The 26833-nt window shown below is 35.4% G+C and overlaps 1 long non-coding RNA gene across 6 annotated transcripts; it reads left to right on the forward strand.

The window, feature by feature from the left end:
* The first annotated feature begins 3106 nt into the window (after positions 1-3106).
* LOC127841851 (uncharacterized) lies at positions 3107-23250 on the forward strand. Of its 6 annotated transcripts, none has more exons than XR_008031359.1 (10): positions 3107-3294; positions 3890-3947; positions 7620-8417; positions 12743-12902; positions 13793-15605; positions 17421-18386; positions 18647-18818; positions 19306-19394; positions 20082-20226; positions 20667-23250. It is a non-coding gene; the product is annotated as an uncharacterized LOC127841851 (long non-coding RNA). The 6 variants fall into 6 exon arrangements; XR_008031360.1 differs by having other exon boundaries at positions 18667-18818; XR_008031361.1 differs by having other exon boundaries at positions 13796-15605.
* The last annotated feature ends 3583 nt before the right edge of the window (positions 23251-26833 follow it).

Consider the following 26833-nt stretch of genomic DNA (forward strand, 5'->3'; position numbering starts at 1 on the left):
TTATTATGCCCCCCTTCGAAGAAGAGGGTTATATTCTTTTGCACATGTTGGTCTGTACACCAGATGGTTTCCAGATGATAACTCAAGAACGCTTTGGCCTAGGATCATGAAACTTCATAGGTACATTGGTCATGACTGGCAGATGACCCCTATTGATTTTCAGGTCACTAGGTCAAAGGTCAAGGTCACAGTGACTTGAAATAGTTAAATGGTTTCCGGATGATAACTCAAGAATGCTTATGCCTAGGCAGATGGCAGATGATCCGTATTGATTTTCAGGTCACTAGGTCAAAGGTCAAGGTCACAGTGACTCAAAACAGTTAAATGGTTTCTGGATGATAACCCAAGAATGCTTACGCCTAGTATCATGAAATTTCATGGGAACATTGATCATGACTGGCAGATGACCCTTATTGATTTTCAGGTCACTAGGTCAAAGGTCAAGTCACAGTGACTCGAAACAGTAAATTGTGTCAGGATGATAACTCAAGAATGCTTATGCCTAGGATCATGAAACTTCACAGGTACAGTTATAATGGCTGGCAGATGACCCCTATTAATTTTCAGGTCACTAGGTCAAAGGTCAAGGTCACAGTGACTCAGTAAAATGGTTTCCTGATGATAACTCAAGAATAATTAGGCCTAGGATCATGAAACTTCATAGGTACATTGATCATGACTGGCAGATGACCCCTATTAATTTTCAGGTCACTAGGTCAAAGGTCAAGGTCACAGTGACAAAAAACGTATTCACACAATGGCTGCCACGACAATTGACAGCCCATATAGGGGGCATGCATTTTTTCCAAACAGCCCTTTTTTATATTATATTCACATACTGTGAAAAGCATGAGATGCATAAATAATTTAAAACGGGTTGAAAGGCTGAAACGACAATTCGTCACCTTTATTAGAGATTAACATGTCTTTACTTTCTAGATAGAAATGATCTTTTGCCCGTAGTATTTTGTTGGCACCTTGTTCCTGTTCATGGAGTTTGGACCATTTCTATCCACCAATGATTAGAGCATACCCTGGTGTATCTGCAACATCAATATACGCATAAGGGTTTAAATAAATACCGAAAAAATTAAATAAAATTTATTAACAGCCAGCGCACATTAAATTTGCCTTAGTGATAAATGAAAAATGCTAGTTTGTGTATAACATGGCCACAAATTTAATATGTTACAGTGGGGCAGGGTGTTGGTGTTTTATCTACTATAAGTGAACCAAGCAATATAGATTGAAAAAATAGTTCAATGTTGTATTAATAAGAACACGTTTTCATTATAAATGACATTTAATTTTATTATAATACAATTTTGGGCATTCATGGAATAGAAGAAATGATTGGTGGTATTTACATTGGTCTGTTCTGGTAACATAAATATTCAATGAGAGTCTGCTCAAATTAATCATTCAAGTTTGTGGTTAGCAAATCATGGTGTAAAATGTTAACACATTAGGCCATATTGAATCAAATTCATTTTTTTTTACCGATTAATACTAAATTAAATGTTTATAATAATACTGCTTGCCATCTACATGGTGTAATACTCCTACAAATACGATATTTATGTACATCAACATATATAAGATATTGATACACTAATGATACCTACCCGTTTGGCGTCGCATCTTGCCTGCTTATAGCTCTAATCCATGCGGTTTTCGTGGCATGATTTCTAGGCATTTTGTGCAGCGTTACATGCTTGCCATATATGCCAAATTGTCCCACATCAGACCTTTACCTTGCCAGTTTGGAAAAAATCATATAATTTATAGTTATATACTTTGTAAGGTTATTATAAAATAAACTTCATATATAATAACCATTAGGCACTTCTTTCTTTATAAAACAAAACAAAAAAAAAGACAACAATGGAAATTGGGATTTTTTTTTTGTTCAATATTTGTTTGGACTCGGGAACCTTTTCCGGCAATTTTTACATAGCAGAAATCCCCTGATATAATATAAAGAAATTGTTCAATAATGTATATGTGCCATTTGATTGCTACAGTAGACAAAATAATACATGTTTTCAGAATTATTGATTTATAAACATGAGTAATGAAGTATTTTGACCGTCACTACATGACATGTCTATAAATAGAAACTGAGTTCCTGGGAGAGAGACACTTTCTGACCTTGTTTGCATTTGTGTGGTTGTCAGATTACTGTACAGTGCAATATATTATATAATAAACAAATAAAAAATTATATAAAATGGATACTCTTAAAATAGCTTTAGTTGGATTTTAAGAAGTTTTCAAACTTATTAATTGAGAAATTTCAAAACATTGTATAAATAAGTACTCTTAAAAGATTTAAGTTGTTGTGCCTTGTGGTTGGATTGTAAGAAGTGTTCAAAGGTAGGTAATAATTTTAATAATTAATTTTAGCATTATGCGGTTGTTATTGGTTTTGTGAGAAAATAGATAAAAACGCATCAATATTTCTTGTTTGAAGTATTTATTTTTTTTATATAGAAAATTAAACACTTTAAAAATTAAAATTAAGTCCTATACATTGCAAATGTATGAAGTATCAGTACATTGTTATCACATGGGTACCTGTGTAAGAAATCAATTATTGCTGTGTATAGTAACATTCATAATGTACACATGTTGATTGAACTGTGCAATTGTTTTCTATTGTGTAATTGTTTCCATCTGTGTTATTTTGCAACACTTCATTTCTAAATCACTAGTCGTATTTCAACATGTCAAACTTCTACACAATAACACTGATGCTGAAGTTTATTGTAACACTTAACTATTTTTTTATTGGAATCTATGCATACATTTTAAAATGTGTAAAGGCCTCTTTATAGCAACATATGCGTAATACAATATCACTGCAGTATGTTTAATAAGATTATTTAACATTGACAGTAATTCAATATCTTGATGTTACTCTGTTTTGCAGTATACAAGTGTGCTGTGAGTCCCACAGGAGACAGGCTGTACATCATCAGCCCCATACAGTACAATCTTCTCACCCTGGCCAGGGATGGCACACTCCTGGCTACATACACAGACCCAGCACTAAAGTGGTCATATGGTCTACATGTGACCCCTGCAGGCCAGGTGCTGGTCTGTGGATGGCTGTCCTGCACTGTACTACAGGTGGGCTGGGAGGGAGAGAGTAAGCTGGCTACGCTGGCTACTCAGGAGGATGGAGTGAGGTGGCCAGAGTCAGTCTGCTACAGCAGCACCACATCATCCATCATTGTGGGACAGAAGTGGGACGACACCATTTTGGTGTTCAGAGTGGAATAGTGTGTACATGTATGTATTAGTTGTTGTAATTAGTGATTAGTATTTCAATTACAATGTGTTGTTTAGCATACGAACATAGTAGTGTAAGTGTGTAGCTAAAAGATACAAATAATTTATGTAAACATATTGTTATCTGATTACACAATGTGAGGGGTTTTGTTAGAACATTAGATCTAATGCATAATATGTTATGTTGTCATATCATTTGTGTCATTATGGTCCTAACATTTAGTTCTTGTAAACTGTGCATGAAAAAACAAAGCATTTCAACTGAAAATTTCATATTTGTACATAGATGCACATGTACATAGCAACTGAGGCTATTTTTAGACTTTCATTTCTATAAACACCATGCCATGTAAGAAATGTATATTGATGAATACTTTTTTAATAAAATATGAAATTGTTTAAGTAATCTTTGGAGGAGTATATATTGATATTTTACGCAACGTTTACAGAAAGGTTACACTTGATGTGAGATTTATTAATTTGCCATATTTTATGATGTTGAACATGTCTTATTGATTGTTATTACATTTATATCAGTGTGTGCGAGTCCTAAATATACATACAAGAAATACATCAAGCTATTCTGCTGCTTCAGTTGCTGCTGGGTCGGGACAACGATGCTGAGGATGTGGGGGACAAGCATGACGCAGAAGGTAAAAGAGACGCTTTGTCAGGCCTTTTCTTGGCCACTTTGGGAAAAAATGCAATTTTGGGATTTTGAATTTGTTTTGTGCTAAAAGTCCATTGATTTGGGAAAAACACATTTAATATAAGTTTTAATTATACTTCAAATTATAGGAATAAAATCCTATTATAATAGTTATAAACGTTGTTAGATCTAATTGAAACATAATTTAGATATAATTTTCATAAGGAACAGCATATAACACGCTTTGGGTATGGGTCCGTTAAACAGACCCATGAATACTCAAGGAAAAGCCCTGCTTGTGTATTTCCTGTTTATTAAGATGAGGTGGCAAAGAATGGTATGAATTTACATAAGGTAAAATATCCTTTTAAATTGTTTGTTTATTGTAAAATCATATATATTCGTCCGCATGTTATTTCGTGGTTAAAAAAAGACTTTCATGGACGTGGTAGTTAATGCATGACTTTCTCAGTTTGGAAACAATAAATATGGAATTTGTGTAAGTTATTTTCCAGTGTGTTTGTATTAAATTTGTGGATCGTTTAACCCTTGAAATCAATAAAAAATAATGTCCCGCGAATAATAGTGTTTTTGCAGTGTATAAATAAGTGAAGTGTACGAGAATGATATGATATGATTTCACAGAAGGTAAAATGGCGTCTATTCTTGTGTATATCGTGTTTTCAGTACAACTTATTTTACTTGATGATCAATAACTCAAACCCTTCTCCAGCTCGATGCTTTCCAACTTACCGATACAGACACCTCAGAAACACAAGACCGCAATAATTTCTGTCATCCCCATGCAGGCCTTGAGTTTTTGTAAAGCTGTAAGATATTTAATTAAGCCTATTTGATTGGAATCTATTCCATCTAATGCCGTATAGAGTCTTATTGCGAGGAGGTGTTAAGTTTTCATTGAGTATACAGTGTTGTTTTTTTAGTCAAAACAGGCCCCGTCACAAAGGAGCATGATTTACATAAAACCACCATTTTTTTCACAGGTTATTATGCGTTCTTGTTAGTTTCATGGAATAAATGCATTTTGTTTCATGGAGTTAACGAGTATTGAAAAGTGTAAAGAAAAATAATTAAATTGGAAAATTTGTATGGGAAAATAATTAAAACAAGCAAATTCGTTGAATTGATAGCACACGCCAATATGCTTCTGGACACAAAAGTATTATATTTGACACTCAAAACAACAATGTTTCAAGATACAAAGGGCCAAAACTCTGTTATGAACAGATGGTGTACACTGCCATTTGGCGTGCATCATCCTCTTATCCATATATATTCTCATTTCATGTTTCAATAAAATCGGCCAAAGCACTTCAAAAATATGGCTCCGGACACACAAAAAGCATTTTCAAGATACAAAGGGCCAGAACTCTATTATTAACTGATGGTGTACAATGCCATTTGGCGTGGATCATCCTCTTATCCATATGCATACTCATACCAAGTTTCAATGAAATCCGCCAAAGCACTTACAAGATATGGCTCCGGACAGACGGGCGGACGGACGGAAAGACGGACGGACGGAAGGACTGACAGACAACGCAAAACAGTATCCCTCCGCCTATGGCCTAGGGATAATAAAAAGTACAGAATCTCGTATTGAGCACATCTAAACTCACAAATTCGCACTGAAAGAAGCCCAAACACGTTTTAATAATATTATATTTCTTCTTCGATAAAGCAAATAAGAAGTTTACAGTATATTTACTGTATTCTGTTATATAAGTTAATATTATTTGCTCTTGAAAGCCCTTTATAAATTTAAGCACCGACAATGGAAGCCATATGTCTTATCAGGCATTATTATAATAATTTTCATTGTTCAAACATTTCTACGTAAAGGATCAATCTGAAGTTTGGCATGCACATTGAGGATAGATGAAAAATGATAAGGAAGTGCATATTTTTTGCGTTTTAAACAGTTCAGGTTGTTTTATAGGTTACATTATACTAAATAATTGTTTCATGTAGGGCTGTACTGACTAAAAAATCATATTTTACTTGAAGCCATGTTTTACACTTTAGACTGGTGTTCTGGCTTTATCTCTTGGATATATTGGAAGGGAAAGAAAAGGTGCTCAGTATTTAATCCCTGACATATGATAAAGTTAGAGACTAAAGTACAAGTTTGACCTGAAAACAGTTACATTGCACTAGAAAATGGCCGCAAAATTTAAGGCGCAAAAGAAGTAGAGTTTGATTTGAGAAAAGTTAATGTTTGGTTTTAACATGACATATCTTTTTTATTGCTTAAATTGATTCAACTTAGAATGAACTTTAAGTAAAAGTTTGGTTATGGTGGTCTCTATGTTCAAAATGTTGCATTTATTTTCTCTTTAAGTTGATGCTTTTACATTGAATTATATAGGGGAATCATTTAGTATATTGTGGCCTTTAATTAATTTAGCTTACACTAACAAGGGAGAGAACTGTCAATATGTACCAGCAGTGAGTTGTTGCCATTAAATTGTTTCATATTTTACTAATTTGTAATATATCTTACAATTTTTATGACATGATGGTTTACTTTGGAACTGTTGTCTAGTGTGAATTTAAACAGAGTTTAACACCAAAGACCTGTAAAGGCATGGTAAAAATGGTGTGTGTGTTTTTGTAACTTTGGGAATACATTAATATGAAGTTGTTGCCTCCCATTTATTATTATCCCCCGCCATAGGTGGATAGATATTGTTTTGGCATTGTCTGTCCGTCTGTCTTTCCGTCCGTCCATTCGTTCGGAGCCATATCTTGGAAGTGCTTTAGCGGATTGCATTGAAACTTGGTATGAGTATATATATTGATAAGAGAATGATGCACGCCAAACGGCGTTGTACATCATCTGTTTATAACAGAGTTATGGCACTTTGTATCTTGAAAAAATTCTTTTTTGAGTGATAAATATAACACTTTTGTGTCCAGAAGCATATTGGCAGGGGATATCAATTCAACGAATTTGCTTGTTGAAACTTGTATCAACAGTAAATCCTCTGTGAATGAATTGTAAAAGTTAAACGTTTATGATTATGAGAACAATAAACCATTTATTACTTTTAACAAGATGATTTTCCATTCTTTTTTGTTGTTATGCAGGAAAAAACTGGCTTAAGACATGAGCCACGCTGTGAAATAATAGGGCTTAATGCATGTGCTTAGATTGTAGTCCCAGATTAGCCTGTGCAGTCCGCACAGGCTACTTAGGGACAACAATTACCTCTTTAAAGGTATGTTTTGTTGAAAATAAATATCTTCTTTTGTGAAAATCCAGTATCGTCAGAAAGTGTCCTCCAGGATTTGCTTATGTGGATTTTACATGCTAAAATGGGACGAAAGCTTCTAATATTGATGAGCGGCAAATTGGCTTATAAAATAACACTGAAAGTTAAGTAAGAATAATTATTATGAATTTACAGGTTATTAAAGCATTAGCCAACACTTTTAATGTTTTAATACGAAATGGTTTAATTGCATTAATTTTCATTAATTGCTATTTAGGACAAGGCACCAATGAAATGCCAAATTAGAAATTAAGATAATTATGTTTTGCTGTTGAAAACCTTCACATCCAATCAAGAGGCATATATGTAGTGTATTATGCATTGTATTATAAAAATGTGTTACAAGTTCATATCCCCCAATCTAGTGTTGTTGTTTTCAGGTGAGCACCAGCATTGATATCCAGTTGGCCAAGCAACAGCACCAGTCTGGCCTGCAGGAGCCCAATACAGAACCATCCTTTCCCTCCCCTGATCCCTAGCTCCTCCCACTGGACCTCCGGCCTCAAAGGGTCAGCATCGTTACACAAGTCTGTGCAATAAATCCTCAGCACGTCAAGTTTTCATGCGCTGTTATGAACAACCGAAATATCCGTGTCGAGATTTCCCCAAGCAAGCCCGAGTAGTTTTGTTTAGCTCTAGTGCCCGAGTGGGATGAGTGTTACAGAAGCGAGACGTTATAGCAGTACATATGGTAACGCTAACAGTTAACGCAAACAGTTAGTTCCTGCTGTGGACATCACGAAGAATCTCACGAAGAATTAAACGTTGAATAATTTGTTTAATTCTTTATAAGACAGCTATATATTCAGCAAGGAACGAGAGAAAAAAAGGAACAATTGAAATGATTCATTCAGAAGTATATCTGCTGTAGATAGTTAGGACAGTAGTAGCGTTACAGACTGTCCTCAGCGCACAATATATTCATGTGGTGCACCACAGACGCAAATTCCCCCATTATTGAAAACAAGTTGCTAAAAGTAAACACGTCCGGTTATGTACTCCGAGCCCAAAGGGCATTGCATTGAATTGGGACTAAAGAAGGCTAAAAAACATGACACCAGTTTTGTTGTATGCTCCAGTACACCATTCGACTCTCAGCCCGAAGTTAATCAGAACTCAAACTCGGCCCTTAACAATATCCGCGAGGCCAGCATATCAGCTCAGCTTCTGAGCTTCAGGTGAGACCTTACAGTGTTAGTAACTTTGTCAAAGATTGGGCTTAAATTCAGCCCCATTCCTCAAAAAGTCTAATTGTGTATGCCCCCTTTCGAAGAAGAGGGGGTATATTGCTTTGCACATGTTGGTCTGTTGGTCGGTCTGTCGGTCGGTACATCCACCAGGTGGTTTGTGGATGATAACTCAAGAACGCTTGGGCCTAGGATCATGAAACTTCATAGGTACATTGATCATGACTCGCAGATGACCCCTATTGATTTTGAGGTCACTAGGTGAAAGGTCAAGGTCACCGTGACCCGAAATGGTTAAATGGTTTCCGGATGATAACTCAAGAACGCTTAGGCCTAGGATCTCTAAACTTGATAGGTAGATTGATTATGACTCGCAGATGAATCCTATTGATTTTCAGGTCACTATATCAAAGGTCAAGGTCACAGTGACCCGAAATAGTTAAATGGTTTCCGGATAATAACTCAAGAACTCTTATGCCTAGGATCATGAAACTTGATAGGTACATTGATCATGACTTGCAGATGACCCCTATTGATTTTCAGGTCACTAGGTCAAAGGTCAAGGTCATGGTGACCTGAAATAGTAAAATGCTTTCCAGATGATAACTCAAGAACGCTTATGCTTAGGATCATGAAACTTCATAGGTACATTGATCATTACTCACAGATGACCCCTATCGATTTTGAGGTCACTAGGTCAAAGGTTAAGGTCACCGTGACCCGAAATAGTAAAATGTAGGGATGTCAACGAATATCCGAATATCCGAATATTCGGTCCCGGACCGAATATTCGGATACTATTTTCCGAATCGAATATTCGGAAGAAAAAAATAAAAAAATCGAGTAATTTCAAAGACTTTGTATTCGTGAAATTTGCTTCAAACATTGTACAAAAAGTCGTTCCTCGTGTCATAATGTTTAGTCCGGATAATTCGTCGCTATGGTGATGACAGTATACCGGTCATAAATCCCGCTAATTGCCTAACAAAGACAGTCACTTTGTGTCAAAATTATGATAGGTTCTAATCGCATCGGCAATCAAAACACCGACCTGCACTTGATCCAATGACTCGAATTACATTCAAAATTATCAAAGATTAAATGAGTAAAGGAAAAGCCGACTTGATGAAAAAAAACAAATAAGACCGTATGGCAATTAAAACACCGACCCGTCTTGATCTAATAACTCGAATTACATTTAACATGATAAAAGATTAAATAAGTAAAGGAAGTGCCGACTTGGTGTGAAAAGCAAAAAAGATCGTATGGTTATAATCACGTTGTCCAATCAAAAAAGCTTTTAGAAAATAATTTACTCAACCTCTAACCGAGCAAGAGAATTCTGACGAACTTCAGAGATATTTGCTTGTGAAAATGGAGCCAACCGCTAAACCTCTTGACTGGTGTAAACGTCACGAGAGCGGATTTCCTCAAGTCGCGTATGTTGCTAGGAGTGTTCTATATGTACCTGCAACTTCTATGCCATTTGAGCGCATATTCTCAACCACTGGATTGCTCATAAATAAACTAAGAAATAGACTCGCCAGTGATCTGGTCGACGCAATCGTGTTTTTAAATAAGAACAATGTTCATGTGCCCAGTGACGCCGATCCGAGTGACTTTTAAATGTGGCAACGGTGTTTTGTTTGCATGTGTTCGCTATGTAAATAATACGTTTAAGTTCAGTTCAAATTATTTATAGATCTAACTGTTTTGTCATGTAATTATTTTGTCGTCATGCAAATATTATGTTTTTCGTTCTATTGTTGATGTACAATATTAAAGCACGTGTTCGCTATGTAAATACTATCTTTAAGTTTAGCTTAAATTATTTATAGATCTAACTGTTTTGTTATGTAATTGTTTTGTCGTCATGTAAATATTATGTTTCTCGTTCTATTGTTGATTTACAATATTAAAAGTTTAAAAACAGTTTTCGTCATTCAATTTTAACAATTAGCGACGGCAATGCTGTGTCAATATTTAGTCACTTCCGGGGAACTTCCGGTAAAAACGAAAGTAGAATTCATGGAGTAATGGTACGGTAAACATAGTTGATTTTTTTCTAACAGATGTTGACCGAATATCCGAATATTCGTTCGGAAGGATGACCGAATATCCGAATACCAATATCGGTATTCGTTGCCATCCCTAGTAAAATGGTGTCCAGATGATAACTGAAGAACGCTTATTCCTAGGATCATGAAACTTCATAGGTAGATTGATCATGACTCGCAGATGACCCCTATGGATTTTAAGGTCACTAGGTCAAAGGTCAAGATCATGGTGACCTGAAATAGTAAAATGGTTTCCGGATGATAACTCAAGAACGCTTATGCCTAGGATCATGAAACTTCATAGGTACACTATTCATGACTGGCAGATGACCCCTATTGATTTTCAGGTCACTAGGTCAAAGGTCAAGGGCACAGTTACAAAAAACATATTCACACAATGGCTGTCACTCCAACGGAGAGCCCATATGGGGGGCATGCATGTTTTACAAACAGCCCTTGTTTTATAAATATTTATTGGTTAAAATTTACAATGCATTATTTGCCAAAAAAAGTGTTTGATAGGTTGCAACAATGAGTTACTTGCCTTATTAAGCTGTATAAGTTGAAACTTAGTACAATCAAAATACAAATCAAAAATTATAAATTGTTAAGTATTTGTGTTCACGTATAACTGATTATGATTTTTATTTAAATTAGAAACCGGATGTTTGCAAAGACAATATCACTATACTGCTTTTATATCCTTATGCACACACTTTTAACGCCAGTGACTAAACTTTACATCTAAGGTCTGTCTTACAAAAACAATTGCATCAAATGTAGACATCAACTAGTATCGATTCAATATCACATACATATAAAAAATTTAACCAGAATAGGCTATTATTACTAGTATAATGGCCCCTGGTAGCAAGACAGAATATCATATACTTAATTCACCATAGACTTTCATCTGTTTTTGCATTTCTGTCTAATCCATAGGCAAAACGTGTGTGATCAAGTACTCATATACTTACAGTATTGTGTCTTATGACTTGTTGTATTGTCTATTGCAAGTTGTTTAGTCTCGCGTAATAAGATGTGCACATTTAAATATGTACAGTCTCATATTTTAAGTTGTTCAGTGTCATGTTAAAAGTTGTATTGTTTTACAGTTAAAGATGCCGAGTATCAAATTAAAAATTATGTAGTCTTTCATTTTAAGTTGTTACCGGTAGGCTTATTTGGGCAGACACTTTGTGCACAATTTATAAAGCCCTGTTTTCTCGGTATGAGGCTCAAAGTAAATCCCCCTACAGTCTGTTACAGAGTTGTACAAGAATATACCAGGTGAGCCTTGTTATGGGAAAAGGGTGCTTAATGCATGTTATGTACCATCCACAGATTAGCCTGTGCAGTGCACACTCTGAATTATCAGGGATAATGCTTTCCATTTTTGAGGAAATTTTCGCTTTAAAGAAATTATTTCTAAACAAAAATCATGTCTTGGTGGAAAGTGTCGTCTCAAGTTAGCCTGTGTGGACTTCACAGGCTAATGTGGTACTATACATATTCATTAAGCCCAGTTGTCCTGAATATGGCTCAAGTTTAGTCTGCTTCCAGTCTGTTGGTATTTGTAAATTCTGATTAGAACAAATATGGTATAAAAACCACTATGATTAAAAACTGGTAATTAAAAAATTGGTGTACATATAAATGCAAATTTAACATACATATTGAGCAATTCTAATAGTAGCTCAAAATTTCCCAATTTAACATAGTTTGCCATTTTTAAAGAGTTGGTTACTCATTTTTTCACAAAATTAAAAATTTTGAGTCGTATTTTGTTCACAAAATATCATATCAAACACAGTTAATGTTTTAAATAACTTGGACAAAATATTGTTTTGTTATTGGTAACTGTGAAAATATAGATTTATCAAAGTACAGGCAAACTAGTATTGTAATATGATGGTAATTAAGGGCAAATGGCCTGAAACATAATTTTTACTCCAAGGTGTATGTGTGAAAAAAACTTTTCCATCTTTATAAAGTACACGTGATAGGCACTTCCTTATATGCAAGTGGACTAATAAAATGAGCACTGCAACTGAACATTTCAACAAAAACGCATGTCAAAGAATATATTTTGATTGGATTTGTGCAATGAAGTTCCATGCAATTAAAGACATATAATTCTCAAAATAAAAGATAGAATTTTCCCGATGTTTGATAATATTACGTTAATTTTCCTCGTTGGTGTGGTACAGATACTTTTTTGGCAAGTTCAAAAGACTATCGGCTTTCTCAATGTTACAGCAACTGCTAAGCTCAGAAGACCAAGGAGTAGTGAAAGGCTCAGCCAAATCAAAGTCCAGCGATGTGAGGGTGAGACAGCCTTCCCATGTCCTCGTATTGCAACATGAAGGACATTTTAGCTGAAACTAACAAGGGAGAGAACTGTAGATCTGCACCAGCAGTGAGTTGTTGCCCTTAAGTTGTTTAATGTTTTATTTATTTGTATTATGTCTTACAACTTGCATGTTGATTGACTTTAAGACTGTTTTCTAATGTGAATTTAAACAGATTTTAACCATCAAAGATCAGTAAAGGCAAGGTAAAATAATATGTGTGTGTGTTTTTTTGCAACGTTGGTGAGACATTAAAATTATTATTAAATATTAATATTGTTGCCTCCCATTTATTGAAACATATAATAACAACAAAACATATCTAATGACATTTTAAAAGTAATGTGATTAATAGAATAAGTACAATTAAAAATATTAAATTTTTAACCAAATGGTTTTCCTTCTTTGTGTTTTGCAGCAAAAAATTGGCTAATAGATAAATAAGCTGTGATGTGGAAAAATGGGGCCTAATGCATGTGCTTAAATTGTTGTCACAGATTAGCCTGTGCAGTTTGCACAGGCTAATCACGGACAACACTTTCCTCTTAAAGGTATTTTTCATTGAACAAATAATCCTCTTTATGAAAATCCAGTCTAGTCAGAAAGTACCCTCCCTTATTAGCTTATGTGAATTTCACATGCTAATCTGGGACGACACTTTCTAACATTAGTGATCCGCATATTGGTTTATGAAAATACATTTCTGGAAATGGAGTCAAGATAATAGATATAAATGTACAGATAAGTATAGCATTAGCCAACACTTTTCTTGTTTTAATACAAAATGACTTAATTGTATTTATGTTCATGCTATTAAGGACAAGGAACAAATAAAATGCCGGATTAGAAATTCATGTTGTTGAAAACCTTCACAGCCAGTCAAGAGGCATAGTTTGTTATAGATTATAATATAATTGTTACAAGTTCCTATCACCCACTGTGTTGTTGTTGTTTTCAGCAGAGCACCAGCATTGATATCGAGTTGGCCCAGCAACCGCACGAGTCCCGCCTGCAGGAGCCCCAGTCCAGAACAACCCTTCCCCTCCTCTGACTTCTAACTCCTTCCCCTTGACCTCCTGACTGAAAAAGTCAGCATCGTTGAACAACTCCGTTCTGCAGGAAATTCTGAGCATGATTCTGGTCAAACGTCGAGTTGTCCACACATAAGCCTGGGTAGTTTTGTTAAGCTAGAGTTCCGCGTGGGCCTGAGAGGGACGAGTTTTACAGACACGAAAAGTTATAGCAGTAGTTATGGTAACGCTAGCAGTCAGTTGTTGCTGTTGGACATCACAACAAATATCCTGAAGAACAAAAAGTTCAATAACTTGTTCCAATCTTTATGGGACAAACAGAAATTGAACGGGAGAAAATCAAGGAACAATAAAAGCTTAAGCTTTCCTAGTGGGATGCTTGTGCTGTTGATAGTTTAGATGACAGTAGGGTTACGGACTGCCCCAGATTGTCCATTCAGCGGCCAAAATATCATAATAGAACGGACTTTTGGCAATATTACCGACAAAGAAAAGCAGTAATGACTTGGTTGTGAATACCCAGAGCACGATACATCCATGCTGACACAAAAAGGCAGTAATGACTTAGTGGTGAAAACCTAGAGCACGCTACATCCTTGCTGACAAAGAAATGCAGTAATGACTTGGTTGTGAATACCCAGAGCATGCTACATCCATGCTGACACAGAAAGGCAGTAATGACTATGCTGTGAACACCCAGAGCATGCTACATCCATGCTGACACAGAAAGGCAGTAATGACTATGCTGTGAACACCCAGAGCATGCTACATCCATGCGGAAACAGAAAGGCAGTCACGACTATGCTGTGAACACCCAGAGCACAATATATCCATGCTGACACAGAAAGGCAGTAATGACTATGCAGTGAACACCCAGAGCAAGATATATCCATGCTGACACAGAAAAGCAGTAATGACTATGCTGTGAACACCCAGAGCACAATACATCATTTGCTGACACAGAAAGGCAGTAATGACTTGGCTCTGAACACAGAGCACAATACATCCATGCTGACAAAGAAAGGCAGTAATGACTTGGCTGTGAACACAGAGCAACATACATCCGTGCTGACACAGAAAGGCAGTAATGACTTGGCTGTGAACACAGAGCTTAATATATCCATGCTGACACAGAAAGGCAGTAATGACTTGACTGTGAACACAGAGCACAATACATCCATGCTGACACAGAAAGGCAATTATGACTTGGTTGTGAACACAGAGCGCAATACATCCTTGTTGACACAGAAAAGCAGTAATGACTTTGCTGTGAACTCAGAGCACGATACATCCATGCTGACACAGAGAGGCAGTAATGACTTGGATGTAAACACCCAGAGCACAATACATCCATACTGACACAGAAAGACAGTAAAGACTTGGTTGTAAACACCCAGAGCACAATACATCCATGATGACACAGAAAGGCAGTAAAGACCTTGTTGTAAACACTAAGAGATCCATACATACATGGGGTGTGCCACAGCCGCAAATTACGCCCACTATTGTGAACAAGGTGCTTAAAGTGAACATGTCTGGGTTTGGTATGAGGACTTAGCACTCCAAGCCCAGAAGGCCTCGCATTGAATTGATGCAAGAGAAGGCTTTAAAAAATATTAGCAGTTTTGTTGTGTGGTCCAGTACGCCCTTCGACTCTCAACCTGAAGAAAGCAGAACTCAAACTCGGCTCTTAGCAATATCAGCAAGGCCAGCATGTCATCTCCGCTTCTTGAGCTTCAGGTGAGACCTTACAGTGTTAATTTTGTTGTTGAAATTAGGGCTGAAATTCAGCCCCATTGTTATCTCAAAAAGTCTATATCCATGATTACTGGCTTAAGTTCTCAATTCATGGTTTCCCGCAAGAAAAATAATGTTTTGATAGGTTGCAACATTGAGTTAATCAGAACTCAAATTCAGCCTTTGGCAATATCAGCGAAGCCAGCATATCAGCTCAGCTTCTTGAGCTTCAGGTGAGATCATACAGTGTTATTAATTTTGTCGAAATTGGGGCCAAACTTGAGTCCCATTCCTAATCTTAAACAGTTTATTTTTTCCATTATTATTGGCTAAAGTTTTCAATTCAAGGTTTGACCCCGAACAATGTTTTAATGGGTTACAAATTGACTTTGTTTCCTTATGCAGCTCTATAAGTTGAACCTTAGTGCAATTTATCTTGATAGCACTTATTCTCAATTTTTAAATTATGTTTAGCAAAAACTACAACCATTTTCCCAATTTAATTCAAAACACTATGATTTTTTACGAATTGTCCCAATCCAAAAATGGTTACAATAAACTCTGCATAGAGCTAGCCCCTAGTTATAGCACATTATAAAGTTTTTTATCAGAATAACTGGCTTAATTATACCCGCACAAACGAAGTTTAGGGGGGGTATATAGGTAGTATAGGAGTGAACTAGTCTGTCGGTCTGTCTGTCGATCCGTATTTAGTGTCCGTTCTCTAATTCAAGTAGTTTTCATCCGATCTTTACCACATGATGTATAGGCCAAGTTTAAACATGGGCTTTGTCGGGTTAAAAACTCGGTCACGGTGTCACTTAGTGCATTTTAAACATTCAGCATGTTGTCCGCTCTCTAATTCAAGTAGTTTTCATCCAATCCTCACCAAACGTGGTCACAAGTTTTTTCTAAATGATCTCTAGGACAAGTTTGAACATGGGCCATTCCAAGCCTAAAACTAGGTCACCGGGTCACTTTGTGCATTTTTAACATTCAGCAAGGTGTCCGCTCTCTAATTCAAGTAGTTTACATCCGATCTTCACCAAACATGTTCAGAAGTTTTATGGAGATGATCTTAAGGCCAAGTCAGAACATTGGCCTTTCTGTGTGAAAAACTAGGTCAAGAGGTCACTATTGCGTTTTAAGAATAGAGCATGGTGTCCGCTGTTTTTTTGTGAAGACGACATGCAAAATATTATGTGTCAATGCGGCATGTGGGGGTATTCGTCACATCTGTGACAAAGCTTTAGTTCGCTTATTTCACTTAGTTTAATTACTATTTTGAACTCACATCTATTGTTTCTTATTAAATGCCAAACAGTTGTATTGTCTCACATTGAAAGTTGTTAAGTCTCAGGTATATGTCATAAACTGTCACATTTAAAGGTGTGCAGACTCACACTTAAATATGTAGATTGTAACATTTAAAGTTGTGTTGTCACACATTTTTAATTGCTGAGAATCTCATTTAAAATTATGTAGTCTCAAATTTAAAGTTCTTTAGTCACACAATTAAAGGTGTACAGTCTCACATTCTAAACTGCTCAAGTAATGCCTGTTTTTGATTTACAAAAAATAGATATAACACCTCGCTACAAACCCAAAAATTCCAATTTCAAGTTGGTGCACGTAAAACATTGATACTACGTTATTCTGAATTCTAATTGGTGAAAAATTAATTGCAATATTTTAAATATCAATTATAGGCACGATGTTTGGCATTTAAAAAACAGGTCTGTAAGGTAAGGTGTTTCAAGGCTTATTCATGTGTCACTAAACAATCCGGTTTTAGTTTACTTTCCATTTCCTTTTCAGTGAACTTTACTAGCAAACATGACAAACGTCATTGAAATGAAAGTCGATGACAACCCCCTTCTTGCACAAATACTACAACTTGCTTAAGAAAATCAGCATGAAGACGTCTTGCGTCAGACTACCAAGCCTCCTATCAATATATCCTCCCATGTTGGCTACATCAACACTTCCAACAGCAGAGCCTTGGTGAGTTTGACTTCCGTCTCAGCATCCATGTCGCTTAGCAACAATTGAATGATGGGCGTCGACAAATTAGGCCGGACAAGTCGCTCGAACTGAAACGATCTGATCCAACAGGTAGAGCAGGCGTTGCATGACACGTCCGTTAATGTGACTGACCTCGATATGTTGTTCTCGAATAATGTGAACCTTAGGCCTGGAGAGCAGTATGCGATTGACGCCATTCAACAACAGTTGTTGTCAGCAATTCTCAGGTTTGGGGTGGCGACTTCAGCGTCAGGGCTTGCTCCATCTCTGTCTATGGCCCAGTCCCAGCAGCAGCAGCAACAAGAACAATAAGTAGTATCTGAGCAGTGTTCTGGGATATGGGGCTTCATGTATGTGCTTAAATTGTCATCCCAGAATAGCCTGTGCAGACTGCACATACATTAAGTCCTATTAAATTGTCATCCCAGATTAGCCTGTGCAGACTGCACATACATTAAGTCCTATTAAAGTGTCATTTCAGATTAGCCTGTGCAGACTGCACCTACATTAAGTCCTATTAAAGTGTCATCCCAGATTAGCCTGTGCAGATTGCACATGTATTAAGTCCTATTAAAGTGTCATCCCAGATTAGCCTGTGCAGACTGCACATACATTAAGTCCTATTAAAGTGTCATCCCAGATTAGCCTGTGCAGATTGCACATACATTAAGCCCTATGTTCCCAGAATGAGGCTCATATAGTTCACTTAACATCAGTATTTGTTCTGCCTGATTGAGAAAAAGGTCCAAGCATCAAATGGTAAGTATGTGTTTTTTAAATTAATCAACTTGGTAAATAAATAGCAAATAGCAATTGATCTATTATCAGGTTTAATCATAGAAGGTCAAGGCATAGTTTTGTCTATGTTTTGGTCGAAATTCAGCCCTTGAACGAAGCGTTTATCCTTGCATACAAAATCCTCTGTAATAGACTTGTTAAATTTTATTTAATTTTAGCAAATCAATTATTTAAATGACTTCAGCACATTATACAATTATTCCCTTCAATATTTATTTAAGTTCCTGAATTTTGTTTTAAGAGGAGGTTCCTACAGGATCCCATGCAGTCATAGATCGGTACCCAGCTGAACAACAGGCTGTCTGGTAAGCTGGGCCCGGATAGGTGCAGCCAGTCTAAAGCTGGGGCTCCAAACTTTCCTGCCAAGTGGGCTGATATTACCTCTTCTACAAGGTACATTGGTCCTGTAATTGACCGTGTATAATGTGCAGTGTGTTACTACTCATAATTTTATTTCAATAGTGTGTGCGTGTTATACATGGGTAATACTCTATCATTGCTGCTAACTTAAACTTAATTCATTACGTAATTGTAAATATTCATAATAGTTGCCATTTTGTATTGCCTTGAAAGGGTGCAGGGGGGAGGTCGTATAGAATTGTAGAATTCTCTCCGTCCTTCCATTCTTCCTTATGTCCGTCCAACTCTTTTGGAGTTACACGTAACTTAATGCAGATTGGTTAGATATGGATGACAAATGATTGTATCAAGTGAACAGTATATAGTAGGCTGTGTGTGTGTGAAGTGTTAATTGTATACCTCATTTGTATCAAGAGCCTTCAAACATAATGTATTTCTTATATTATGTAATCAAACAACATTGATTGACCTCCAATATAACTGATGCTATTTCAGAATGCATTAATTATTTGGTTTACAGGGACATATGTCAGTGATGCGCAAAGAGCTGGTTTTCTGTTCACAGAGAAATATCCTAACAACTCCAACTCAGCCACTACATCTCAATAGGTAAGTCCCCTAACCATTGCAAAACGTACACTGTGGCACCAGATCACTGGGATATTAGTCGTCCGTTTACATTCTGCACAGTATGCAACCACAGCAGATTTGCTTATTTCCCTCACAGGTACCCAATAGAACAAGAATGGGATTAATTGTTTGATATGTACTGTTCTGTGGTCTGAGCAGAATTCTACCTTGGGACCTTTCCATTCCTAGACCAACATCCCACCACTTGACTAAGGTCCCACATTAATACAGTATTACGCAAAGACATGATATCTGAGCTATTTTCATGTATTTTGAAGTATTGCCAATGTAAAGTGATGAAATATTAGGATATTTATTACACTCGGGGATTAAGAGAAAGTCCCTTTCCCCCATTGCTATGCACCTGGTGAACATATTTGTTTCTCTATAACCACCTGTGAAATAAAGTTTAATAATATACTGAAATTAACTCAACACATATTCTATGTTGATTTAAAATGATTGCATTGCATGTCTATATCATTTTCAGAAGCTTTCCATCTCTGAAACGTTGTTGCCACAAAATTTGTTCTGTTCAAATCTGTGTATGTTGACTAAGCAATATGGAAGCTTATGGTTGACAAAGACAATTTCTATAATGTAAAAAATGCTTGACATATTTGCATAATTATCTGGCAAGTTTGACACGCAATCTACTTTTTCCAGACAACCCGAATATCAAGGCGTTAAGTTTGTTCTGGATGCAGTTACAGTCACAGCTTTCAAGCCAGCAGCTGTCGATGTGCTGAGATTCTCTCCTCTCCATGTTATCTGACCTGCTGCCTGTGAACATCCTGCACATAGAACCTTTGTGAGTTTGTGAGACGTGTGAAGGCTTTTTGTAAATACCTACTTTCAGAGACAGTTTAAGGGAACACTGGTCCGTCTAAACGTATGTCCGCCTGTCAGGTTGTTTTGGCATATATAACCTCAAAACATATTTCTTATTTTGTCATGCAACTCTCCAAACATGTTAATCAGCATGTGGACGTGTACTGTTGCGTATTGTATATCAGCTTCCTTTTGCATTAGTGGAATTAGAGATAAAAAACATTTTTCATTACATGTTCATATTATTTTGCAGTAAATATTTAATAATTAAGAAATATATCTCGGACCACTTATCTATATATTCAAATCAATGAAGCTTTAGCACCATATGTCAGTTTTGTTCTTTTTCATTGCTTTCCTAAGTAACACAATCAGAATAATGAACTGAAATTAACATTAACATACCTGTCTTTATTTCAGATCCCAATCGATGTAATTAAACCGGCCAATCAAAAAGATAGCCTGGTACAGCACTTGTCATTAGATTGACGCCATGCATACCTTTGAAGATCATTTATACATACAATTTAAGCATGATAGTCAATAAGTGCCTGCGTTGGCTTCTTAAAAAACTCGCAGTCCTGAGCATTTACGATGGAATTCCTCCTCTTGAAATATTGGGAAGGCAGGAAAACACCTGACAATATTTAACTTATTTATTGTATAAACAAGACATGCTTATTTTTAGTTTTTACCTATAAAATAGCAATATGTGCTAGGTAAAATAATTGATCAGAACGGTTCATAATTGTGATGCTTCTATTTTGATATGTCTGTCATTCTGTCTGTGTTCATATTTCTCATCGGTTTGCTCTTTTGAGGCAGTATTTAGTTGAGAATTTCATGTAGTGATGTAATACTAAAATATCAAATAATAATTTGATTTATTCAAACTATATTTACCTTCTGTTAATTATTGATTTATTTATTGACAACAGACACTTTGTTTAATATTAACAACAGTTAAGCGCGTTATAAAAATTGTGTGAATGTACATGTGAATTGCGATAATTGATGCACACATTAATTGAAAAACTATTTAAATAAAGTGGAATTTAGAAGTGCATCATAATTGTAATGGAGTTTATTTAATTATTAAAAAAGGATGCTTTCATTGTTGAAAATATGATAGTAATTCATCCACAATTAATTTTGTTTCAAAGTGAGTATTTTCATGAATAATGTTCCTAGATATGGTTGTAGATTGTTCTTGTTGTATCATATACTGACATGCTCATTATTTATGTTGACATTTGCATTCTAGCATTAAAAGTTCATTATGCTTTGAATATTTGTATGTACACATTTGCGACCAGCTTTTCTAATGTAATAAGTGAATAACGTTACACAGATTTATGTGTCACTGTTTATAAGTTTATTTTGTCGTTTGTAAATAGATCAACTGCAAAGCTAATGTTTTTGTTTGTACATTATTCATAAAATGTTGCCATTTCAAACAGATACATTCACTGTATGAATTCATTTGTACAAAATTGTTACATATTAAACATCATTTACATATCAGGCAATAGAGAAAAAGAATTGCTTTGGATGAATGCGCACATTAACCTGTATAGTTAATTAAGATATGCATAATATCAGATCATTAACATAATAATATACTTTAAGCATTAGAAACACCTTGTTTTATGTCAAGCTTTTCAGTTATTATAATAAGCAACTATTATCTGGAAATTTGGAAAACAGTAAAGAACGATTCAAGGGAGAGCAATTGTGATATACTAAATAAAAGTCGTCTCCCTTGTTAGAGTATAATTGTACCTCTCAACGTAACAAGAACATTGAATCTTTTTTTTTATTATTCCACACTATAAACTATATACTATATGCATTCAATAATCACTAAAGAAATATGGTTTGCATAATTGTTTATTTCTATGCGTTATACCAAATTTACCAGTATGGCATCAATTTAAGTTCATCATATTTTAATTGCCAAAATTGGCCATACAGTGCTAAAAGTTTGGTATTCTGAATATTATAAGTGCATGTTCTCATACAAATTCACATTGTATATTTTAACACTGAAGCAATATGTGTTAATATATTAATTTTTATTTATTGACTTGTTGTTGCTTGTTAAGGTGTCTAATTTTGAATTATAGCTGTTAATTGATTGTGACTATTTTCCAGTTTTGAATTATTGCTTTTAGTTGATTGTTTACAAGTTTGTAAAAGCTGTTTTCATGTTGACTGCTCCACATTAGATGTCATTGACGCGCATTCACTGCGGCCAGGTTCCGTAAAACTCCCAACTCATCTGATGTCTTAGTATAAGATTCCATACATACGTTGTTGTTTATATCAGCTTGCTTTGCATTAAACATGTCTGCTTTGTTGTTGAACAATTATACACAGCTTTTTATTGGACAAAATTCTGTAATATTTCAAATTTTTGCTTTCAATTTTTCCAACAAAAATATATTTTGTTTATTTGTATGTATATTTAGCTATAATAAAATTGTTTCTATAATATATAAACAACCTATTTATAAGTAATAAACTATATTGGTAAAAGTAGATTTAAGGTTCAAAATCATGTCTTAATTTGTTCGATTTTCCCAAATTAACATTTTGCAATAGCAAAACTTTTTGAATAAAGAAAACTTTATGCAACGTACCACCAGGTCTTTTAACCATTGATTGTGTATAACTAACGATCAGGACTTAATCAGAAATTAATAATTGCCTTTGCACGGTTATAATGTTTGTGTTATTAAATTGAATAATTTCTGTAGTTTGGTGCACATTAATTGTTGTTGTTTTTTTAAAGACATAGCACATGTCATAGCACATGTCATATAATATAATATCATTGTAGTTTTGGTATGTTTAGGGATATAATCATGTTAATGTATGTGATTTGCTGATCCATTTCTTGTTGTTTCACTCCATTTAATGTATATAGCCATGCATAGAGCAGGAATATTGTTGTACTGTGAAAAAAATGTTGTTATAGCAAATAAATAATGTATGTTAATTATTTCCTCACTTCTATATAAATTTCCCTTTTTACGATGGCATATTGTGATTTGGTCCGTCATACATTGATCAGACTCGGATACCTTTCAGAACCTTAATAACTATTCTGACAGATCTTCACCTAGGGATTGTTCTTCATGCAGATATTATGTAAGTCGCTCCAAAGATTTGTTTTGTTGTTTCCACGATTAATAAGGTAGTGGGAACGAGATAACTTTGTAATGAGAATGAAAAAGCTTACCCGTGGGAATGAGAAAGAAGGAATGACGTTCTTAATCATGGGAACAAGTCACTAATTCATGGGAATGACAAACTTAAAAACGTACACGTTAATCTGTGCACACGTACATTTCACACCATGATTGGTATTTTCAGTAGACGAAGCCCACTCCTATTGAGAGTAGGTTAAGTATTTCAGGCAGAACGTTTTATAAAATATGTGATTTTTTTTATGTATTTGATTCAATGTGGCACTTTAGGATTATTTAAGACAATGTTGACCACTATCTGAAATCAGGCTAAATGAATGGGAGAAACATGTGTTCGTTCTGAAAATTTGTTTTCGTTCTTAAAGCTAACATCTAGTACACATTTATATGAATTTTTATTTTTCGTATCAAACATATTTACATGTCATATCTTCCAAGTCAGGGGATTATAGTGATTTGGTCTTGTCTGTCATTCTGTTGAAATGTAAAGTATAATTGCTGAAGTGATGAAATGTCACACATATATATTCAATAGAATACAAACTTATATCAAACATGTATTAATTATGTTGTTTTAATAAGTTAAATTATATTTAAGTCCAAGGTCGTTAAATGGTTAAACAATATGAATCACTGTATTTACGTTGGTCAAAAAGAGATGTACATTATACACCATAAGAATTTCTTAATCTCTAAACAATTGAAAACAATGTTTTGTGAAAAGAATGCTGACCATTTGATAGCAAAATATTAGAAAATCGCGTGACAAATAACTGTTAGTATATGGCTACAAAGTACAAACCGGCATAAATGTTTCGTAACAGGCTAGAGCGGACATGAGAGACGTAGTCGCATCTGTTTTAAAATAATTTGCTAGAAAAAGTTAGTGAGGCGTGATCGATGACATGAAGACCTTCTGACCACGCATACAAACGTACTCTTAAATGCGTATTCACATGTGAACAATATAACTGTTGTTGTTGCACTACTTCTTATCTAACAAGCAACCAAAATATTATTACAAAATTACACTAAAGAACACTAAAATGCATGCATTTGTATATTACCATACGTTTTTTTCACTTGAAAGACGCATAATTGTCGCATGAAATGTGTGATATCATTGTCAAACCACACATTAGTGTCAGTAGATAAAATTATACTACGGGAGCGCACATCATATGTGTCCTCACATGCCTTATTATGAGTATATTTCTTCACTATCAAAATATAAATCGCATGTTAATATTTGACTTAAACGCAGTTTTCTTTGACACATTTAAACCACACTTGCATAGCCGCGTCATGCAAAAATGGGTCTTATGCGTTTCGGTCAGGGTATCTTAAACCCAACATGTGCGTTTTTCGCAGTCTGGTCAGAGGCGATGCTATTGGCTATAAATTCACTCAATGGGCTATATATAGGATTGGCGCATACGAAATAAAGATCCATTTTTGCATGACGAGGGTCATTAAAAATCTCATTGCGAATTGTAAATGGCACATTTTAGCACAATGCTTTTCGATACAAAATTGAATTCAAAATATCAAACTTGTAAATAATGGCGGCCTATCCAGGCGTTCAGAAACAATTTCCACACGTGCTGACCAAGTACGGCAAATATTGTGGTTGGATAATTAAACGATTTTTCTCTTATCGTGACACTTTACTATTTCGGTAATGTATGCTTTCTCATCTTGAAAGCAAAACTGTGTTTATCGATAGTCAATTATATATTCACCGGACAATTTAGTGAACGAGTACTGACACTGAAATTCTTGGAGATAGATGTTAACGCGTAACTGGGCCACAATTTGTGTCGTTTGAACATACAGAAGTCCGGAATTCCTTACACTGAACAGGGATACATCCTTTGCGCTGAGCACAGACATAGTAATGTAGCAAAAGTTCAGGGGTTTTATCTCGAATCAGCCTATGGAATATTCGAAAATATATATGCGTGTCTGCTGGCGTTATGTAAAAGTCATTTAATGTGAAAAGCTGAGTAAACAGCTGTGCCGACAAAGCGCATTAGTGCTCTATACCTATGTTTAGGTCAGAGTTGTTGACACCGTGTGAACTGCTAGGGTACGAGTAATGCATAAACAACAAAGTACGGGCAAAAAGGGCTGTCTTTATGACTACCTAATTCGTGAGTAAAAAGTATTGCTCGCATATTTATTTTCATCAATTATCTTATTGTATGTTTTGAATGTGTATATTGTGTCAAAAATTAAAAGTTGTGTGCAGGGAATTTTCATCATGAAATCATATTCTTAGTGAGATAGGTATTCGATATTCCCAAAGATTATTAGTCCCAAAGATGTTTTGATAGAACAATTTAAATTTACCTTAAATTTACCTACGATTTATACGAACACGTATATGTTTGTAGGAGCCAGGCTGTGTATTAGTGCCATCCCAATAGTTCCCCCCACGACTTGGAAGAGCATTTATTTGGTTGATGCACATAGATCATTTACATTACATTCATCCATGCTATGCATCATTTATTGTTATAATTGTTATAATGTATTGTGGATTAGACTTAAATAAACTGATAAACTGTTAAACAGTTTACATGAAAACACAATCGAAGTTTGTATGATGTTGAGATAAAGCGAAACGAGTTATTTGTAGATAGAAAACCAACGGTAAATATAACGCGAATTGGCCCTGAATTGATTATAGTTGTTTTTCTTTATACTTGCAGCAATTTTACCATTACTTTGGAGTAGAACACAAATCGTTGAAATGATTCAACTTGTACAATTGACTGCTTGCACGTATCACATATTTGTATGCACTTGTGCCGCGTTCGGTGAAACGGGGCTAAGGCATGTCCGAACAGCCTAATAATTTGGGACGACACTTTCCGCTTTTATGAAATATTTAGTTTGAGGAAAGTCTCCTTTAAAGAAGATTCCAACTTAGGCGGAAAGTGTCGTTTCTGTTTACCCTATGCGGACTGCTTACGCTAATCTGGGACGACACTTTACGCCACGCATAAAACCTTATGTTTACCATAAGCGAACTGCTTACGCTAATCTGGGACCACACTTTACGTACATGTATAAAACCTTCTGTTTACCATATGCGAACTGCTTACGCTAATCTGGGACAACACTTAACGTACACGTGTAAACCCTTCTGTTTACCATATGCGAACTGTTAACGCTAATCTGGGACGACACTTTACGTACGCGTATAAAACCTTATGTTTATCATATGCGAACTGCTTACGCTTATCTGATATGACACTTTCAGTACATGTGTAAAACCTTCTGTTAACCCTATGCGGACTGCTTAAGCTAATCTGGGACGACACTTTACGTACATGTATAAAATCTTATGTTTACCCTTTGCGGGCTCTT

Source organism: Dreissena polymorpha, chromosome 8 (genome assembly GCF_020536995.1).
Source record: "Dreissena polymorpha isolate Duluth1 chromosome 8, UMN_Dpol_1.0, whole genome shotgun sequence".
Classification (NCBI taxonomy): Eukaryota; Metazoa; Mollusca; class Bivalvia; order Myida; family Dreissenidae; genus Dreissena; species Dreissena polymorpha.